Below are 23,404 nucleotides of genomic sequence, written 5' to 3'. Positions count from 1 at the left end.
GTGATACCAATGGAAATCACCTTATCTATTCGGATAATTACCTCCTTTACAGTGAGCCTACATTTCCTGGACCTGGGACAGCATGTGTGCTGGTGGTCCCTCAGCGTTACAGGATCTTCCTATTGGGTTTGGATCATGATATCTCCCTGGCAGGGCAAATGGGGCAAGGCAAAAACGTTGCCAGGCTTGCTGCTCACTTCTGCTGACCATGGATGAAGATGGCCTCAAATGCATTCTGATGGTCCTGTTCCCAACTTCCAGGCCAGTGGAAGTCAAAGGAAAAGATCAGGGCGCCCTTGGCTGCTTTACCTGCCATTGGCACTCACTTTGATTGGGTAAGCATCAACACAGTTAGTTCCTTCGACCCCAGGACAGCTTTTAGGTATAAGTTCATCCTGGTCTTGGTGGACCAGGTCACCCGCTACCCAGAAGCCATCTTGCTGAGGCTGGTGACTGCACCTGCAGTAGCCAGGACACTGAATGGGATTATGTTTGCATGTGGAGTTCCCGAAAGAGGTAGAGTCTGACAGAGGCACTATCTTCATGTCAGCGTACATGTGGGATGAGTTTTGGAGTGACTTACAAGCTCTGCACACCCTATTACTCCCAAACAATTGGGCTTGTGAGGAAATTTAACAAGACTCTTAAAGGCATCATAGTGGGCCTACCTTAGCCCATGACGTGTAGGTGGGACGTTCTCCTGCCATGCCTACTTTTGGCCTACAAAAGGATCCATAGAAGGGGATTGGGTTTAGCTCATTTGAGGTCCTCTGTGGCACCTTGCTAGGGAACCTCTCAGCTTGTTAAAGAGAGGTGGGAGCAACCTCCCAGGAAACTTCCTCGGGATGTGGCCAGCTACATGACAGCACTCTGCAGCTAAATGCATTGCTTCTGAAAAAAGATGAAAACCAATCTTGAGGCAAGTCAAAAAGTTAAGAAACTCTGGTATAACCAGAAGCCTACTCTGTTAGAGTTTCAATCCGGCCAGAAAGTGTGAGTTATGGAGCTGGTGGAACCCAGAGCCCTCTATCCGCTTTGAGAGATCTAAAATCCACATGATCCCAGAGAGAGACGAGGAAGTGACCTTTGGTCTGCCCAAGACAACATTGGGTCAGTAGAGGGTATCAACCTTTTCTCTACTCTAACCCCAGAAGACTGACTGTCGCCGGTTGCTGGATCAGCTTTCCTCTCTGTTCTCCCTCACCATGGGTTGACACATTTGTGTACCCATTACATAGATACTGGAGACAGTATGCAAGTCAAAAACAAAATGTGTAGGCTGCCTAATAAGGTGAGAGCCAGTACTAAGAAGAAGGATTTCAAGAGGATGGCGTTAGGGGTGATTGAGCCCTCCAATAATCCTTGGTACCGCCCCATGGTGCTAGTACCCAAGGCTGCCCCACCGAGCATAGCACCACTCCAAAACTCAAATTCTGTTTACTTCTCGGGATTCAATTCTGTCACTAAGAATGATGCGCACCCCATCTCCCGAGCTGATGAGTTCAAGTGGCTACCCCTACACACAAGACACACCATTACACAAGCACTCATCGTCCACCAACTGGACTACGGCAATGCCCTCTATGTAGGAATCACCTCACACTTTCTACAGAGCCTACACAGCATACAGAACTCCATAGCCAGACTCATCCTCGGCCTTTTCTGATGAAATTACATCACACCACATCTCAGGAAACTCCACTGGCTCCCTGTACAAAGAGATGGCAATTCAAACTGCTGACCTATGCACACAAGGCTCTACACAACTAAGGACCCGCCTACATTAACCACCACCTGAACTTCCACCAGCCAACAAGACTATGCTCCACATACCTTTCACTTGCCCATACTCCTGCATCTACTGAAGCAGATGTGGAGGATAGTTCATCTTCCACGTCACAGCATAGACCTGGAACAGACTCCCCACTCACCTCCAGACCATCACCTCACTTCCTGAATTCTAAATGGCTGTCAAGGCCTGACTGTTCGAATAAGCCACCGAGGCCTGCAATCGCCTGGATACCATTTCGGGTGATTAGCCATGCTTTATAGATCCTGATTTATTGAGTGATAAACAGGCTACGTGCTGCCAAGTTCTCAGTACCTTTGATCTAACATCAAAGTACTGGCAGATCGCTCTGACTTAGGGGACAAAAGAGAAGTCTGCATTCTCAGCCCTGAGAGGGTTACTTTAAGTTAGGGTCATGCCCTTCGGCTTAAAGAATGCCACTTCCAACTTTCAGAGGTTGGTCAACAGGGTACTAGCTGAGAAGGAGTAATTCTGTGTAGCTTACCTACATGACTTAGCTCTCGTCAGCTGGAAGGATCACCTGTACCACCTCCAGGAGGTGCTTTAGGCCCTGCAGCAGGTCTTACAGTTACGGCCAGTATTGGGCAGAGTTCTGTGGTATATGTGGGCAACATGATGGGCAGGGGCCAGTTTAAGCCCCTCCAATTTAGGATTGAGACTATCATGGCCTGGCAACCCCCAAAAACATACACTAAGATGAGGGCAATCCTGGGCCTCCCAGGATACTATAGGAGTTTTGTTAAGGGATATGGTACAATTGTTGCCCCCTTAACGGAGGTGACTTTTAAGAAGAAGCCCAGAACAATGAGCTGGACAGTGGCCTGCCAGAAAACCTTTAACATCCTCAAGGCACCCAACTTCTTTTATTGTGCAGACAGACTCTTCAGAACATGGCATAGGGGCTATCTTATCTAGACCAATTCATGGCCTTCATTGGAAGGAGGTTCCTTCCCCGGGAACAGAGGTGGAGTGACTAAAGAAGTTGAGTCCATACCTGTTTGTGACTCACTTCTGAGTTCAGACGGCTCACATGCCCCTCAGATGCCTCATGCAAATGAGGGTTGAAAATCCCAAATTGATGAGGTTGTCCTTCACCTTACAGGGAATGTACTTTATTGTAGCACACCGTCCTGGGTCAGACCGCACTAATGCTTATGGTCTATCCAGGTTCTTTTTTTATTAGAGATGAAAACCACACAAGAGGATAGGTAGTTCTCCCCACTTTTACCTGGGGGACACTTGTTAGACCTCTCAGCCTTAGGAGAGCCTTCAAACTTATTTAACCAGTGCTAAAGTGTATGTGCCTTCTCCTAAAAACATCACCACTGGATTATCCCCAACTGGCATTTTTAATGTACTTATAAGTCTCCAGTAAAGTGGTACTACATATGCCCAGGTTCTGTAAATTAAATACTACTAGTGGGCCTCTAGCACATATTCTGCCACCCACTCAATTAGTCATTTAAAATGTCTCACGCCTGCTATTGGGACCTGTGTCTGTAGTATTAAACTGACATTTCGACCTGGCACAATAAAATTTTTACAAGGCACAAAACTTTCTTTTCATTATATCTGAGTCACCCCTAGGATGATGTGGTATATTTAACCCGTTGGCTGCTTCCGCTTTTTTGCGGCAGTGCGGCAATTTTAAAAAACGGGCGCGGCTGCGTCGACCATTGGCCGACGGCAGCACCAGCGAGGTAGTGCTGCCGTCGGCAATGGCCGACGGAAGCATGGAAGGGGTTAAAATGTTGGCCATATACTTTTTAGCTTTACATGTAATGGGAATGAAAAACTCTTTAATTCATTTTTCAGTACTACCAGGCCTACCTCTCCCAAAGGATACCATTAGAGTTACCTTATTGCATTTAATAAGTGATACTTCCAAATGGGATCAGGTAACCAGTTCATGTTTGGTGTCTTTACAATTTTAATGAAAAAACCTCTCTTATGGTAAAGTCAAATTTTAAAGTACAATTTTGAAAATTACACTTTTAGAAATGAGCATTTTTCTGCCTAAGCCATTACTAGATGTAGGAGACAGATGGCCTTTGAATATTCCTCCTAGATAGCTGCACACAATAGACATCTTAGGTGTGCCTGGATGGGCCATCGCTGGCAGAATGGAAGGGAGGGCCTGGGCATAGCCCTATTTACACTTTAAAAGGTGGAGCCTTGCCTCCCCACAAAGAGCTTCACACCTCCTGTAGTTAGTCTGGAGACAGAGTATGGGGGCAGGAAACCTGTGCATTTCGAAGAGAAACATCTATTAGCTTCTCCCACTGCAAAGGAGGCACCTGGTATAAATATTGGACCTCCGAAACCAATTCTTCAGTATACTTCAGGACCTGTGGAGACTCTGCCAGGAGGAGGGATTACTGTTCTGGTAAAAAAGCTTCCACTCTGCTGGACTGCTGCCCTGCTGAACTACTACCTTGCTAGACTGCTGTCTTGCTGTCCTGCTGCCCTGCTGCCCTTGGGATGCAGCCCGAGTGATTACCAGTGACTGAGATGAATTCAAGCATTCTATTGACCGCTGTCTTGTATCCTTTTTGTGTCAGCCTAAGTGGGGCAGATATGCCCGGACTTGGGTCCCGTGTACACTGTCACTGGAAACAAGCTGTACTCTGCTGATGAGTCCATAACTGGGGTGTAACCAGTCTTGGGTTGCTTGTGTTTTAGTTCAGGGAGGACCTGGCTTGACAGTGTGGGCTGGACGGTTTCTAATGGAGCAGGGTCAAGACTGATTTTCATATAGCTAAGTCCAAACTGAGGTGGCATAGCGTGCACAATAATGATAGATTAGAGCACAGACTAAATGATTACCAGGACCATTCAAGAATTCCATCCATTACAGTTGTGTGTACTTATTGTGTTGTCTTACCCATCAAAATTATAATTCCCTTAGGGTTCACTAATCACTCAGATCAACCACTCCGCATACAATCTGAACATAAACAATCAGTCAGTCTTGAAACAGCTGTAAACTCCATGAAATACTGAAATACTTACATTTCTAATTTTAATAAAATATTCAATTTTACAATATATCCAGTACAATTATGCACAAAAATCAATCTAAAACATATACATAAAATCTTATGAAATTACAGTATATAAATACAGTATAAAAATGGAAGAGACAGCACATAAGACAATCACATTTGTCATAAAATCAAGTTAATTTGACAGAGTATTTAAGAAGACCACATTGCATAACTGCAGCTTCCATCAGCTCTATAAGGAGGGCAAAGAAAACTGGAGAACGAGAACTAGAGACATGGGGCATCCTTGCCTTGTACATCAGTTGTAAATGCGCCCTACAGTTGATTACGATTGATGCCTCTGATTTTTTTGAGTAGGTTTTCCAATTATTGGACCAATTTCGAGGGGAACCCAAAGCGGAGCATTATGGCAAACAGCACCTCCCATTGCTCTAGAGTGGGGTGGGGAAAAGGGTCTCTTTAGATCACAAAAAGTCAGGTAGAGAAGTTTGGAAGCGTTTTGTGCTACAATCTAGAGCGTTTAGTGAATTGGTCCCAGCAAGATATCAATAGTCTGGGTTGCAAGAGTTTGGGAAGAAATGTATTTCAGCCTATATGCTCTATTTCAGTAAGTTCAGCGGGCAATTAGTAGGTCAGAGCTTCAAGATGTTTTTTGTATCTCTCAAGGAACAATCAAATGCTATTCTCAATTAGACAGTCTTATAGTATTTACTAATATAGAGAAGCTCAAGTCTCCCTGTACCTAGGAGAGCATTTCAGTGTCTTTGACAAGCCGAGCTTCTTCCTCATCCATGTAAACGTGTTATGGGCCTATTAAATATTAGCTAGCTCCTGTTTGGGAATAACTATTGAGAAGCCTGGGACAAAAGTCAATCAATCAATCAATCATAGCATTTGTAAAGTGCACTACATACCCGTGAGGGTCTCAAGGTGCTGGGAGGGGAGGGGGGTGTTGCTAATCTTCGAAGAGCCAGGTCTTGAGGAGTCTCCTGAAAGTTAGAAGGTCTTCGGTGTGCTGTAGGTGGATGGGGAGGGTGTTCCACGTCTTATCGGAGGTCGTCTTTCACTGCCATCGGATGGTTGCACCTTGCCTCTGACTTTCACACCATCCATGTTTGTGTCTCTCATCATGCCAGCCGGATCCTTACCCTTTGCGGGGCTCTTGGAGTGATGTGTCCGACGTGCTCTGGAAAGTGGGGGCACCCTCCGCTGGCTCCGTTCATTGCTGCAAACCCCTCCGGAGGAGTGTGGGCAGTCGTCGGTCTGCGGGCATCACCTGTTCGTCACGACTTAGGGGTTAAGTTGGCCACCATCTAGTAGCCTCTCCAGCCGGTTGTGCATCATCCATAGGAGCTCACAATGGCCCCAGCAGGAACCGACGACAACCCCGGACGCCCGCAGCCGGCTCCGCTCACCCTCCTCTGCCACAGCCAGGGAACAGCGCATTCAAAGCAAAAAACGGAGTGGCTGCCTCAAAGCTGTTTTGTGTTTTACAGTGCAGGTGGAATGCCACCTGCACTTTCAAGAGGGAACAGAAATCCTTTTGCAGGTGGGTGCAGTGTGTGAATGTATCCACCAGCATGGGGATATATGGTACCCACTCTCTCCCCTCCAGAGGGCTGCCTCTAGCAGGCGCACTAAAAGTGTGCTACCTTTTGTGGCGTATTGTAAATATGCCTCCTAAGGGCATGTTTCCCTCTGTTCCCAGTTCTATAATACAGCATTGATGCAGAAGCAAAGTGATTCCCTCTTTTGAATGAGGGACTGCCGTCTCATGCTAGTGCTGGTGCACCGCGCGGTGCCTGCCATGTTGTGCATGGAACTGCAGCGGGGTACCATAGGTACCCCCCATGTGCACCCCCTACTCCCCAGAGTCCCTGGGGTCCCAGCAACCGGCCCCCGCAAGCAATTCCTGCATGCCTTTCCGTGGTGTGGAAAGGCATGTTTCCGCCCCAGGTAATACGGCTGGCGGTGTTTAACAGACACCGCCATCATATTAAACTATTTTCCACCTGGTCGACTTGTTGACCGGGTGGGAAAGCAGTGGACAGTCTTTCCGTCCGCCGAGGTCCCCCCGCCATAGTAATATGGTGGGGGAAATGGGTGGCGGGCGGGACGGATCTCGGGCGGATCGCCACCACCATGCGGGCGGTGGCGTTTCGCCCGAGATCCTAATGGGCCCCCTAATATTGCTATATTTCACTATTATAGAGGCAGTCACAATTGCAGTTATCTTGCAGGCACTAGAGGCATGATGTGAATAGTGCAGCATGTGCAGAGGCACTAGGCCCAAAAGTTGTCAGACCTCCTCTAAACACACAATATTGCTATTACATCGATTAATTCTATTATTTTCCTTATTTATTTCATTTTTTAACATTTTGCTATTATTTACCCAAACTAGTAACAGCACAATATATTGCCTTTGTCTACATAGACAAGTCAGAACACTTAAACAGACTTTCTGTAACTTATGTTATACAGCTACTCAGCAAGCTACAGCTTCCAACAAAAAACAGTTTATTATTAATCAAATAGGCCAAACCTAATGCATTTACCAATGCTTGTTCTTTCTGCTGCGGCAAGATCGTTTGCGTCCTCCTGCCAGTCTAGTTTGTCTTCTCGAATCAATCTATTGAGAGTCAGATGTCTTTGACTTGGATGGTTCCCCTCTTCCGGGTATCTAATTACGTAGGTTTTCCCACCTAGCTGGAACACTAATTCAAATGGAAAAGCCCATCTATATCTGATCTTTCTATTGCTGTCCTCCTTAGTCCTTTTCCCTGGTGATCTCTGCTTGTACAGTGTAACTGTCAACAGATCCTGGTACAGATCTCTTTAAAGTCAATCGGCTCTTGGTGTCTAACTTCTACAAATACCTTTTCCTTAAGTGCTGAGAAGGATAACCTACCCAAAATGTCTCTAAGTCATGATCCTGGCAATGATCATAGAGCTCCCACTCTATGTGCTCTCACTATGCTCACTAGTTCACCCCCCACTCCCCAGTAGGACATGTCTGAGCAGAATCATTGACAAAATATAGAATGCCAAAATATCGACCTACCAAAATATAGTGGACAAAATATAGAATGCAAAATTATCGAATTCCTATCTGCAAATAGGTAAGTACAAAATATCGAATCAAAATATAGTTGTAAAAAATATAGTTAGTCAAAATATCGAATTTTATTAAATGTCTTAAAAGAAATTTAACATTAATGAAATAATAAATATAAATAACTAAAACATACTTAAAAATACTTAAATAACCTTAAAATTAATAAATAATTATTGTAAGTTGAAGAAGAAAAAATATTCAATTTTATTTTTTAATACATATATATGTATTAACGTAATATTAATACAAAATATATAATATTTTTACCGTAGGATAACGGGAGGGTAAAATTTACTATTACCACTCCAGTGAGTACAACAATAGGGAAAGCGTTGGATAGCGTAGGGGTAAAAATTACTATTCCCACTCCAGTGAGTGCAACAGTAGGGAAAGCGTTGGATAGCGGGAGGGTAAACATTACTATTCCCACTCCAGCTAGTGCAACAGTAGGGAAAGGTTTGTATAGTGGAGGGGTAAAAATTACTATTCCCTTTCCAGAGAGTGCAACAGAAGAGTAACTTTGGATAGCGTAGAGGTAAAAATTACTATTCCCACGCCAGAGAGTGCAACAATAGGGAAAGCGTTAGATAGTGTAGGGGTAAAAATTACTATTCCCACTCCAGAGAGTGGAACAGTAGGGAAAGCGTTGGATAGCGTAGGGGTAAAAATTACTATTCCCAATCCAGAGAGTGCAACAGTAGGGAAAGCGTTGGATAGCGTAGGGGTAAGCATAACTATTCCCACTCCAGAGAGTACAACAGTAGGGAAAGCATTGGATAGTGTAGGGGTAAAAATTACTATTCCCACTCCAGAGAGTGCAACAGTAGGGAAAGCGTTGGATAGCGTAGGGGTAAAAATTACTATTCCCACTCCAGTGAGTGCAACAGTAGGGAAAGCGTTGGATAGCGGGAGGGTAAAAATTACTATTCCCACTCCAGAGAGTGCAACAGTAGGGAAAGCGTTGGATAGCGTAGGGGTAAAAATTACTATTCCCACTCCAGAGAGTGCAACAGTAGGGAAAGCGTTGGATAGCGTAGGGGTAAAAATTACTATTCCCAATCCAGAGAGTGCAACAGTAGGGAAAGCGTTGGATAGCGTAGGGGTAAGCATAACTATTCCCACTCCAGAGAGTACAACAGTAGGGAAAGCATTGGATAGTGTAGGGGTAAAAAATACTATTCCCACTCCAGAGAGTGCAACAGTAGGGAAAGGGTTGGATAGCGTAGGGGTAAAAATTACTATTCCCACTCCAGTGAGTGCAACAGTAGGGAAAGCGTTGGATAGCATAGGGGTGAAAATTACTATTCCCACTCCAGAGAGTAATTACCAATTAGAAATTAATTAAGAATAAATTCAAAATGAATACCAATAAATAAATACAAATATTAAATTAATTACAAATAAATTACTTCTCACCCTATTCCCCTATAAACCTACTACCCGCTACAGACCTAAAAAGCAAAATGAAATTAAAAATAATTAATATTTTCTAAAAAATAATATTTAATTTAATATATTTAAATTACTTCCCACCCTATTCCCCTATACACCCACAACCCGCTACAGGATTAAATTACTCAAAATTTAGAGAACATAAAATTCATTACTTAAAAAAAATGAAACATACATTACAAAAATAATATACACTTTTCACACATATACTAACATACAAAGCACTTTGAAAATTCGATGTTATTAAAAATTCGATATATTTTAATGCCTATATTATATACTTTGATATTTTGACTTCTATATTTTGACAATCGCTATTAAAAATTCGGTATATTTTAATGCCTATATTATATACTTCGATATTTTTACTTCTATATTTTGACAATCGATATTACTTACCTTCAATTCGATATTTTTAACTACTATATTGTGTCCATTCGATATTTTGTCCATTCTATATTTTTACTTCAATATTATTACCATTCTATATTTTTTTCGATATTATGGCTAGTTACCTTCTGAGCCACCTGGTTCATAAGAACTCTACTTCATCTCGATACAAGGATTCCCTAACATTCCTTAGCCATATATTGTCCCTCCTGGACCTTTCCTCCACGTCTTTCAATTCATCCATTAGGTCCTGGAGTTCATCTGCCACTAATGACTTTCATATTGTTCTGTTTTCCCCTTTTCTGGTAGTAATGTTAAAATACCTGGTTATGCGCATTGAAGACATTGTAATGTACGATTTTAATGGAAATATTGTGTCCTTTTCTACTGATGTGTATCAAATTGATACTTTGTTTGTTGACATATAAATTTGCTGTGTATATGAAATATTTTCTTGTCTTACAAAACAATTGCTCTAAGACTGCTGTGGTAAGTGGTATAAAGTAATTAGTGAGATGCATACTATTGTGTATTGATAAAGATTAGTTCATTAATAGGATGGAATTCTTATATCTGGGGCAGAGATTTGGCAAAGAGACAAATTTGTAGTGACCTTTGCCAAATTTAAAAGAACCCATGGTCAGAACTTCTATACTCTACCAATGGAATGGTACACGCTGCATTAGAAGCATATGTGGTCTATTCTTTAGGGAATTGACCCAGATCGTTTGACTGGGGAGAATGTTTGCATTGTCAGCATACCGTCCATCATTTGTGTCAACTCTACACGTTGCCATTAAACGGTACACTCAGTCACAGTAGAGCCTGATTGGTCAATGATTACAGGAACCTTTGAGTGTCCATTTTAAGTACCAGTGGAAAACTGAACATTCGGGGTGGCACACAACTGTGAGTTCAGGAGAAAATAAATCCCTAACCAGCTGAAACAGCTAATAATACTGCTAACTTCCTCTTCACGCTCTCCATGGGTCCTCACAGTTACCATGTTACCAGTTTAAGCATTGCTGATAATAATGCAGTGGTTAATGTTATCAATATTTTAATCCTCACTTTTTGTATTCTTGACCTTGAAAGCTTCGGCTGATAACATATTTTAATGAAGAGCTTAAATGTGTTTGTATGCAGCACTTCTTTTCTAAATTAAATGGCAATTTTAATAAAGACAAGAAAGCTCAAACCACTCACAATTATTAGAGAGCCTCGCTGTCATGTTATGGAGATGCATGACTGTGTTACCAAGGTCACCTTGAATATGTCCTTGTTGTGATTACTCAGAGACGAAAGTCTTTTGCAGTCACATGCTGCTGTAAAAGATATACTCCCATACATTACATGCAAATGTGAAACAACACCACCAGTGTCAGAAAATGTCCATGCCCAAATTCTATAATGACATGACGCTATTAAAGCTACATTTACATTTGCAATAGAGGCCCTTACAAGCAAGTGCAAAGCTGCAATGCTAATGTCATCAACTCATTGTCCTTTCATAAATAACAGGAAAATAAAGGCTGTTGCAGTTATGCCCAGGAACAACACAATATTTAAACACTTCAAATCTACTCGAAAGGCTGTAAAAGCACTGCTTGCATGAATCTATAATTGCTGTTAACATATGCAGTACCAGGGCTATTTCTTATCTGTCAGCAAAAAGATTTGAAACAGTAATTGACTATTACGTCGGTGAAGGCATACTTGATGTCACTACTGATGTCACGGGGATGTCATTTGTGATGTCATGTGTGAGGTTATGAGAAAACAGTTAGGAAGACTTACGGAAATGTAGCTTGCCTTAACTGAACATTTTAGTATTTTTTTTATATTTTGAAACATAGGGGGTCATTAGGATGGCGGGCGGACTTTGCCCGCCCGCCATCCTGACGGGGATTGGGACCGCCCGCCATAAGGGTGGGGCTCCCGTGGGTGATATTAGGATGTGCCCGCCACAGTGGCGGGCACATCCTGCATTTTTATCATTGTGGTGGGCGGTGCTCTCTGCACCGCCCGCCACAATGATAAAAATGCATGAAAGCATTTGCATCGACAAAGCGGCAGGCACCGTGTGGTGCCTGCCGCTTTGTTTATGCAAATGAAGGGGGGTACCACAGGTACCCCCTGTGTGCACCCCCCACCTCTCCTTCACTCTGGGGGCCCGCAGGGGGCCCCCAGTGTGAAGACGGCATGCCTTTCCGTGGCGGCATCGCTTATGTAGTTACGCACTAAGTTCTTCCATTGTGTTGCCCAATTGTGTTCTCTACATAAGTCCAGCTAGTACAATGCATTATTTTCACTAGTGGCTCGTTTCTTAATAGCCTATAAATAACCCTCCCCTTATATAATTCTTGGTTTGTCCTGTTGTGTCATATGTACTGGATACAGGATTGTATCCAACTGTATAAAGGTTTTTCTTTATTTTGTTTACAATCGCCTTAATTGATTAAAATCAGTGTCCGACTGGACACCTTCTCCATTATAGTACAGATTCTTGTCTATAATTTATCCATCGGTTCTGGTTATTTTGTTGAGTCAAGGACCCTTGTTAATTGCTTAAACTGCTACCCCTGGTCCTTGATTACCTTGAGGGTTCCCTTGTTCTTTGAAACCATCTGTGCTACATCATAATTGATATGTGTAAGGCTTAGTTTTTTCGTAACATTTCTAGATTCTTTAAAATATTGTTTTCTCAGTTGGTATACTCACAAGTCCCCTATGCAAACGCATAATGTGGAGCTCAAATACTCACTGATATGTTATTGATGGTGTCAGTTTGTGATACCATCTAAGACATCATGGCATGTAACAATGCTACCAACCACCTGAGCCACACACCTGTATGTTTTCATAAGTGTGGGATTCCTTCCCCGGGGTATCCATTCAAGGAGGGTCACTCTATGCACAGCACTCACAGACCAGGCCCCCCATGGAATGGGCCCCTGTCCACTCCCATCTAGCCAGGTAGCCCCTCGCAAACAAACACTGCGCTGAGATTGATAGATATCAATCTGGACTACATCCTTCGTTGTGGTATCTTCACCTACAACATTCTTCCGCAGTATGTGACCCCAGATCACCTGCTTAAAGTTATACTGCGAATTTCAAATAACCTAAAATAACTATGTCTCATTGCTTCATGCTCTTTTCTCACTTCAGGGTTTCTCTCTCGACCTCGTGTGATCTCCATTAATACCCGAGTACACCAGTCGGTGCAAACAATGGAAACTTGATAAATTAGCAGTTGCATTGTCGATATTATTTCAAAGTTGGTTCCTTCCCCTGACGCATTGCGTTACAGCTTTCTATATTTAAACACAATAGCCCTCTGCAGTGAAACAAACGCAGAAGGAATTATAAGAAAGGAAGGTATGCATGATTAACTATCCGCGTCTCACGTTACACTATTGTTCTGTCTGATCGCAATGATTGATACGGCCCGTCAATGTCACAAAGTCCAATTTTACTGACAAAATCATCATAGGCAAGGGGGAAGCGCACGACTAGGTGGGTGGATCACAGGGTAAAAGCGCATAAGACTATTGTGCAGGGAACCAGCTTGGGCAGGAACACGGTCCTATATATAGGATGCCGGTGGCAGCGGCCACTGCAATACAATCTTACAGTAACTACTTACAAACCAAGATACATTAGAGTCAAGAGACATTACCAGGCTCATCAGAGCAATCTTAATGAGCCGTTAGAAGCCTGTATGACAGTAAAACCATGACAGACCAATAAATAGTACAGGAGGAATATATCGCAATAAACAGGGTCACTGGAATTATGCCTCAGGGAAGGAGCAAATTACGTGGAAGGTTTGTGATAGCATTACTAAATCATTTTGACATTTTTACACATGGTAGCAAAGGCAAAGATGTTACCTTATTAGTAGCAGTTTACCACCTAAATACAGCAATAAGCAATTGGAAGAAAACAAGTAAACCCATGTAAAGGTCTTTCTACTATGCGAGGGCATGTGTCTGTATGTTTTTAGTGAGTTTTGATCTGTTTGAGCTAGAAGTAAAAATAGTTTTGTTAACAACTACAGATTATGCAGATGATGATGTATTATGTGGAAAATGTGGCAATTCCATAATAAAACTGAAGATGCTGCAAAAACACATAGGGGCAGATTTGCAAGCCCCTTGCAACGCTTTTGCGCTGCCGTTGGGTCACTTTTGTGACGAAGCGGCAGTGTAAACAATGCGGCCTATTTACAACGTGGCGCCTCTAGGGAGATGCATCACGTTGTAAAGCCCTGCATCACATTATACCTGCGTCAGGTAAAATGTATGCCTGGTGGGCATTCCCACGCAGGGAAGCCTTGCAAAAGTGATGCTATAAGATTTCACTGCCCCACTTCTAGGACGCTACTGCGTCAAAACCTTACGCCTGCTTGAAGCAGGCGTAAGGAGTGATGCAGTGCATTAACAACATGCCTCAACATGCATTGCTGGAGTTGCGTTGTGCTTGCGACACAACTCCAGCAATGCGTGACGTTTGGGCCAACAGAGGCGTCAGAATTTCTGACGTATCTGTCAATCCTTGCGCTATCATGCGCCGTTTTGTAAATACTTTTCCAAAGATTAGATAGCTCCACATCCCAAACCCGTATCTTGGACAAGGCTCTTTTGCTTGATGCAATTTAAGACAAATACTTAAGGCCCACCACTTTCAAAGTTCTCCATCTCACACTGCTGAGACAGGTCCTTTAAGGCTCATCTGTTTGACAGTTTGCAAGTCACCATTCACCTTGATACCTATTGATGGTACTTTTGCTCCCTTAAAGAGAAACATCCTGCCTCTGCTATGGGCCCGTTAGGAGCCATCATCAAAGTATCAGTTGCCAATTGCATTCCTGTCCATGCAATATTAATGTCCATTTATTAGTCATGGTAATATATGATTAACCGTCCACTGATAGTGACGCTATAAAAGCAGTGATACTACATAATGCCAAAACTGCTGAAATTTTCTCCGAGTGTAATTGCTGAAAACGATTAATAAAACGTACATAATAGTTTTTTCAAACATTACAAAGGCCATATATTGTATATTGTTTGTAAGCAAAATGGTTCTTTAGTTATTTGGCAACTTGGTGTGTGTGGTTTTGTAGATTGGTGAGTGGGTCAAGACGGGAATACATCAAGGGCTGTATAAATGGATACATTTGCGAGTGCATGAGTAGCTATATGAGAGGCTGAGAGCACGGAAGGTGAATGAATACATGAAAGAGTGCATGAAAGGTTGACTGGATAATTGAGCAGAATGATGAGTGATGAATGAGGGGATGGTCAATTTTGTGAGGGAGTGCATGCATGGGCAGATGCATAGAATATACCCATCCTTATGTATTCATCTGAAAATTGGAGACTGCATGTCTGTTAGTCCATGCGTATTCATGACTATATAAGGTTGTTGATGGGAGTTTGTTTATGGATGCTTACTTTTGGCCCAGCCACTTCCGTAGGATGCCCTGGCTCAGAGCTCCCACCAGAAGTAAAGAGGAGAGAAGCCTGTAGTGACACAGGCTTATTTGCATCTTTCTTCAATGGCTAAGTTTGGGAACTTCACAAAACGTAGGGGCACAGTCATTAAAACGTCACGGAGCACAGCGCAGCAAGCCACCTTGTGGCACTGTGTGACAGGGAAAGGGTAGAAATGTGCTGTATTTGACATTATATGGCACATTCCTGTCCCCTCATTTTCAGATCGTGCAACCAAGCTACTGCAGACATTGCAAAATACATGCAATTAAATAATACAACCCTCCATAAATCCAGACAAAAGGTTTTCTTTCAGAAACACCATTTCACCATCAACGCATCACCCATGCACTTCTCTTCCATCAACTTCTCTGACATCCAACCTAATAATAGCTCGTCCATGTTCACTTTACAGACCTTCTGCACTTCCTCGTTCTTCAAAAACCACGTAAAAGCCTTCCTCCCTAAAACAGTCATTCATTCATTCATTTTTTTTCCTTTCAAAAAGGTGGTTTGTTTAGACCTTTAGGGCCCGATGTAGGTAAATCTTATTTACCACTTCTTAAATACCCAATTTTACCGATTCGGTATTTAAGAAGTGGTAAATATGAAGGGGGGAGATGTAGGTATTACAGATTCTGTACATACCGAATCGTTAAGATTCGGTATTTACCGATTCTGTAAATACCGAATCTGTATTGCCCATTGATTCCTATGGGCCTTGAAGCCCATAGGAATCAATGGGCAATACCTATTCTGTAACTACAGAATCGGTAAATACCGATTTTAGCAAGGGTGCAGGGGGTGTCACTTTGACACCCTCTAGCACCCCAAAGATGGGCATGTCTGTCTGTCACATGGCTAGGTGTGCCTACACACATGAGCATGCATACCTGGAATCGGTATTTTACCACCCAATTGGATTGGGTGGTAAAATACCGATTCTGTAAGGCCTTAGGGACTCTGAAGAGTCCCACCTACATCTGGCCGTTACCGAATCGGTAAAAATACCGATTCGGTATTTTACAGATTCGGTAAATTTACCGATTCGGTAAATTTACCGAATCTGTAAAAATTGCCCCCTACATACCAAATACCCATTTACCGGTCGGTAACGGCCGAAATCGGCCGTTACCGGTCGGTAAATGGCCTCCTACATCTGGCCCTTAGTCTGTAAACATGAATAAACATACAAACAAGGCAATCTTCGATTTAAAAACCAGTTTGAGTCAAAAACGTTATAATACCCGTCTTAAACTTCAAATACATTAAAAAATCTTCTAAAAGAAATATATTCTATCTAACAAATATTTCAAACCCAAGTAGCACTAATAACAAGCATTTGCAATGCAATTGGTCTCGCATTTGCGCAAGTTTAAGCTATTGGCATTGTAAATGACAATACCTTTTATTTATGTTTTCAAAACAAAAACAAAAAATAAAAGGCATTGTTATTTGAAATGTCAATTGCTCAAACTCGCGTAAATGCCAGACCTATTGAATTGCAAATGTTTCTTAGATTAGTGAGTAGAAACACTCCCTTTCGGCCCGAGCGGCAAATTAATTAAATAAACAAGCGCGGCTGCTAAAGTGAAAGCGGACCGCAATGCAAATAAAAAAAAATAGTACTTACCGACTTCTGAAGGTGACCGTGTAACCCAGGAGGGACTAGCAAACCTCATTATCAATCGGAAGCCAGCATTTACCAAGGACAATGACACCAGCCAATTAAAAATATGAGTGGAAAGAAGACGAAGCTTCCACAGCATACTCAACAACTGCATGACTCGCAAAGTGAGCAGTGCATGCGCGCTTCCGCTAAGCTCAACCTAAAAACTGGTGTGTATTTAAACAAATACATACTAGCGATAAAACATCCACTCTACACATTTTTAACACTTTTTTAACTTCAAGCATACATTTCCCTATTGGACATTCTACATCTAGTGCAGTACATTCAGTAAACAGGTCTACTGCCTGTGCACGATTCCTAAACTCATATTTTAGGAAGATTGGTCGTAGCCACAGTTTTCGTGCATCAAGAACATTTAGACAATCTAATAAGAAGTGCAAAATATCACATTTTGTCCCTATGTTACAAGTACACTTTCCTTCAAGGTCGATCATGGTCCTCTTAATCCTATAATTCTCATAACATGGATTAATCCCAATCCTTATTTTTAATGGTTCTGTCCTTAACCAACGATTGGGAAGAATATGCATATATGAAAATTGTTGGCCGTTTTGCCAAGATTTTATCATAAAACATACAGATCTTTTCCCTTCCAAGTATTTCCTATCCAGGTCCCATGATATTTATCTCCCTACTGTTCTAAGTTCCTTCTTACTTATGGTTGGATGAACATTCTGCTGGCATACGCCAGCTCTCAATTCCCTACACACCGTAGCAACCGTTTCTCTGACCCCCTTTGCCCACTTCATTTCATTCTGTGGGATCACACATTTACACCAAAAGGAAGCTTTTCGCTCCTCTACACGGCCCAGTCGTTGCCAGAATCTTATTAGTGCCATGTTTGCCATTTTCTCCCATGAGACCAGTCCGGTTTCTAATCTTATTGCCTGGATCATGGCGGATCTGGGTAGGGACAGTAATTTTATTTACGCATTTCCCTTCTTCAGCATCGCACTTACTCTTACCACTTAGGAAAAGCAGTTCAAACAGTCTTTAAAACCAATTTATCTCTCTCCTCGGACTATATCTTCAAAAAAGGCCAACCTGGATTAAAAATCCCTGAAACATCATTTACTTTTGAACATTAGAGTTCCTGCAGAAATCAGAGCAAAATACATCCATTTACTTATTCTTCAGGAAGCCAACTAAATCCTGCTTCGCTACCAATCAGGATTTCACCCATCTGGAAGTATTGGAATCACTCTATCTTTGCATAAAATGGCCAGATGATTAGCTGCCATAATACACATACTGTTGCACTTGCCACTTTAGTCCTCCTAAATTGGACCACCAGATCCTGACTGAGAGAAATGCGACTGCAAGTAAAGTAGGGAACATGCCATGAAATGGATTCATGCTTAATGTCTTCTCGCTTGCTTTTCTGATTGATTAAAACTCCACTAGATTGGGTTGCTTCTCACCCTGCAGCATTTACGTATTTAGTGTTGAATCCTATAGGATATTTCTCTACAACACCATGTTTAACTTTCACCTCAAACCCCTAGCAGATCTAATAACTGGGTACTCCACTTCCAAAAGTATGCAGATCACTCCAAACATTTTTTCAGACTCACACATGAGGTAGCCTGACACAAGCAGTTGACTACATCAAAACAATGAATACCTGGATGTTAAACAACTCGGTATGTCCGAATTGAGCCAAATAGAAAATCCTTATCCTCTCCAAGTATACTGCTGACTCCAGCCCTATCCCTGATAACCTTCCAAAGCTATGTTTATAAATGTATTGTTTAATCTTTATAAGTGTATAGTTTACTTAAAACTATACTTTTTTTATAAAACGGGAGGCAGCATATTTGGTATTTGGCAGTTTGGGGTACAGGTAGCTACCCAAGCACGAACATTGCAAGGCTCATATTGCCAAAAGCTAACTCCAGACATCTGGGGTTGCTCACTCCACCTCCTTTGGCTTGAGCGTCCCTGATACCTGCCTAACACTCTTGACCCACTGAGAGCCAGTGGGGTTATCTATCATCAATGTGGCAAGTACATTGGAACTAGACCCAAGGGCTTGGGGTGCCACCTGCACTTTAATTATGGTTGGCTTTTTCTGTCCATCGTAAGGTCAAGGAGTCAAGATGATAATGGGGCCCAGGCGCTGTTGCTCACCACTGCTGGGCACTGCTCAGGTGAATTGAGGATGAGACTAAGGGCCTGACTACCAGTTTGGCGGTCCATAGGATCGACAAACCCGTGATGGTGGTCTTACCACCGCAGCACACAGTAGAACAACTGCAGCATTCGGACCATCACAGGACCACTGCGACCACCAGGGTTCCAGCATCCTGTGGAATTTGTGCAGAGGTCAGAGGCAGAAATATGCTGACAGTGCTGCAGTGGCACCGCTGAGCATATTTTTAGTTCCCTCCCCACCCTTTTTATGGCGGTGAGCCTGACATGAAAAGGGTTGTGGTGAGGCAACTAAGGGGGCCCCAATAGGGCACCTTGCCACCTCAGGGCTCAGAGGGTGCATGAGGGGGTGGGGGTACATGTAGTGACCCCTGTATTTATTCCCCCACATTCTGTACGGTGGTGCATGTATGCAACACCATGCAGGAAGGTGCAGTACACAGTTTGACTATGATGGTATGCATTATACGCTCTTCTATGCCCGTTGCAGACTGCCGCAGTCAGGCCAGGGCAACATCATCCACCAGACCAGGATTTTACTCTGATCTGATCTGATGGGCGGTTGCACCAGTGGTTTGGCAGTCCTACAATGGATGGTGCAGGACCACCACCACTGTAGGACTACCAAACTCGTAATAAGGCCCATAATGAATGTGCAAGAGAAGCTTAGATTCTAAGATTCAGCCTACTCACACTCTCATTCTTTGTCAACAAGAGCAAAATAGGAAAGAGAACATAAGATGAAATAGTGCTACCACTTGGACACGTAAACACGAACCAAGCGAATACACACAAGAATATACGCATGTACACTTACGCATATATACACTGAGCAAACACAAAAACACTACATCGGCATAAACATAACAGACTCAACACACACATGTATACATGCACAAACTCACATCACATGCACAACAGAAACCGCACAAACACATCAGACACACAAAAGGTTTACTCTTCCACTAAATAAAGCTCTAAAGGATCATTCTCTATCAAGAATTGACAAATCCAATCGGTCTTGACTTTGGGACATATCAGCGTTGCCAATGGTCTTTAGTCATGATTTACAGTTTTTTAAAAAGTGTTATGTGGCCAGCTCGGTCATTTTGTAGGCAGGCACACTACACATGCACGGCCCTCCAGAATTAAAAGGTTGTGTTTTTGCTTCTTAGTTACCAATCAGTGTAATAAATCTGTTCAGTATTTTATTAGCAACTAAGGTTCAAATACTTTGCATATTTATGCTACGGAGGATCTGTGGAGTCAACAGATCTTAAAAGACATATGGGGGTTGGCTAGGGAACAAAAAGTGAAACAAATTCTCCCCTCCATGGGCTGGGCCCTGAGAGTAGCTATATGTATATCTTAATGGGGAAGTGGGTGTGCCCCCATAGCCATATAGAGGCTCCAGGGAACCCATGTTCCGATGCTGTTTGTGTTAATTAGGAGAGAGGTGTGTGTAGCCCCCTCTTTCCTGGCCCTCATTGAGGCCCCGGGGACCCCCACCTCCTATATAATAATAATAATAATCACATTTATAAAACGCCTGGTTACACTAAACTAGTGTGTCCCCGCGTTACGGTACGATCTGCGCTAGACAACTCGAGGGGGGGAGCAGAATAGCTGGACATAGCAAGGGGGTCTAAGTAGAGGGAAAGAGGTATGTTTTCAGTTCTTTACGGAAAATAGTCTCCTAGACCTCCAGCCGGAGGCTCTGAGGGAGTTTGTTCCACTGCTGTGCTGCCCAATAGCGGAAGGAGTGGCCACCCATCCTTGCTCTCCTGATGGTGGGAACACACACCTTCCTGGTCCACTAGATCTTAGTTGCCGGTTTAGGGAATAGGGGGTTAATAAGTCATGCAGGTAGGTGGGGCCCTTCCTTTATATAATCTGATGGCTAACACACAGAGCCTTGAACATATCTCTCTCCCTTATCGGAAGCCATTGTAGAGAGGCTAAGGTCCTCTTAGAAGAGGCTCTCTTAGGAAGCATTAAGACCAGACGTGCTGCTGCGTTCTGGATACGTTGGAGTCTCTGAATGCATTTAACATTTGCACCCAGGTACAGTATGTTGCTATAATCCAGACGCAATGTCACCTGGGCATGCACCATGGTTTTTCTGGCTGCAGTAGGCAGCACATCAAGAGTCTTCCGGAGACCTCGCAGGACTTAAAAACAGGCACCAGCCACATGCCTGGTATGGTGCTAAAAAGAGAGCTTGGTGTCTAACCATACCCCAAGGTTCTTAGCCTGCTCACAAGGCACGGGAGTAGGTCCCAATGTCTGAGGCCACCAAGCCTACGACCAAACTGATGGCGCTTTCCCTATCACAAGCACCTCGGTCTTGTTGCCATTCAATTTCAGGCAATTGTTTGCCATCCAAGATGCCAATTCTTGCACACAGGCCACACAATTGAAGGCTGCCTTATCCTGTGCCTGTGTAAGGGACACCACCAGTTGAGTATCGTCGGCATAGGACACAACATTGACCCCGAATTGTTCCGTAATCTCCGCCAAGGGAGTGACGTAGCGATTGAACAGGGTCGGACTCAGGGTGGACCCCTGTGGCACCCCCTGTTTCAACCTGATATCTTTAGAGTAGTAGGATCCCTGTGCCACCTGAAAGCTGTGCTCAGACAGGAAGGAGTTCATCCATTTCAATGCACTACCTGCCACACCTCCTTTCCTAAGGCATTGCAGCAGGGTATGCTGGGCAACAGTGTCGAAAGCGGCACTTAAGTCTAATAACATTAAGGCCGCCGTCTGTCCCTCGTCTACAAATTTCCGAATGGTCTCTATAGAGAGGAGCAGAGCCGATTCGGTTGAATAAAGGGCCCGAAACCCCAACTGGGTACGGTGAAGAAGATTATGTTTGCAGATATGTGCCGTCAGTTGGATATTTACTACCTTCTCTGAAACTTTCACAAAGTATGGTAGCAATGAAATGGGGCGCAGATTATCTAGTTGGTCCATACTACTATGAGGTTTCTTTTGTAATGGTAGAATAACTGCCTCTTTCCATTTTTTGGAACAATTCCTGACACATGACATCTTTAATAACATCACTGCAACATCTGAAATTACATAATTGATGACAACATTGTTCATGTCAGGGGTGCAAGTTGTATTTTCTTTTGGGCATAAGTTATTGTTACTTGAGAAATTGATTATGAATTTCAGGGGTTTTATTAATTTTAAATTGGAAGGTATTAGCTAACCTTTTTTGATAACTATAACATTCATTTAACTTTTGTTTCTTCAGTGAATTGTGGTACATATATGAATTATACATTAATATTGATGTACGAGGAATAAATGTCCATATAGCTACATTCAAGACATATGTACATGCATGTAATAAAAGTTACATGTTCAGACATATCCATCTATGTTGTTCATATACAGAGACTGTATATGCATGAAAATGTAATACATTATATCAAAATATATTGGTATACACTTTTATTTTATTTACTTTCCTTCTAACCAGATTTACATACTCTACTCTGATGTTTATGTATTATCCTAGAAAGGAGTAGAATCCATATACAGACACTCATCTTCATATACAATGAGCTACTAAAGGATCAAATGTAGAATCCTAAACAATTTACTAAACATGGAGCAGTTTTAAAAAAAATATATATATAAACATAGAAAACATACATGCATAACATCAATACATATATATGCATGTCTTCACATATACATTCGATACCTGTTCCATCCCTATATGAAGTATAGACCCATATATCTACATACATGTACATACCCAGAATTATGTCTGTATAGCAAAATATCTATATTTGTTCACAAGGGTGTAAACATATATGCATATTGCGTTAACATACCTGCGCGCGCGCACACACACATATATATACATACACACACAAACACACATATATACATAAGAGCTTTTACTGTATTATACATACTGTTGTGTTGTGAGTTTAGTGGTCATGTAGGGAAGAGGCAGCTCTTGACTAATCTTCTGAAGCAAGGATGGTTGTCAGTGGATCTTATGTTTGTGGGTAATGAATTCCATAGGATATCTGTCTAAAGAGAGGAAAATATTCCTACAATGATTTTTTCTTGTATGCTGCAATTTTGAGGCAGAGTGCTATTCTGGAGCAGTGGTTCTTGACCCCCTTGGACTTCCATTTAATCGTTACTTGTGCTAAGGGATCCCCAATGGTTCATTATTGGGATCTGAGGATTCCCACTGAATCATTACTGAAAAGGCTTTCAATAATGATTCAGTGGGAATCCTCAGATCCCAAG

Source organism: Lissotriton helveticus, chromosome 4_1, assembly GCF_964261635.1.
Source record: "Lissotriton helveticus chromosome 4_1, aLisHel1.1, whole genome shotgun sequence".
Classification (NCBI taxonomy): Eukaryota; Metazoa; Chordata; class Amphibia; order Caudata; family Salamandridae; genus Lissotriton; species Lissotriton helveticus.
This window is presented reverse-complemented; position numbering follows the sequence as displayed.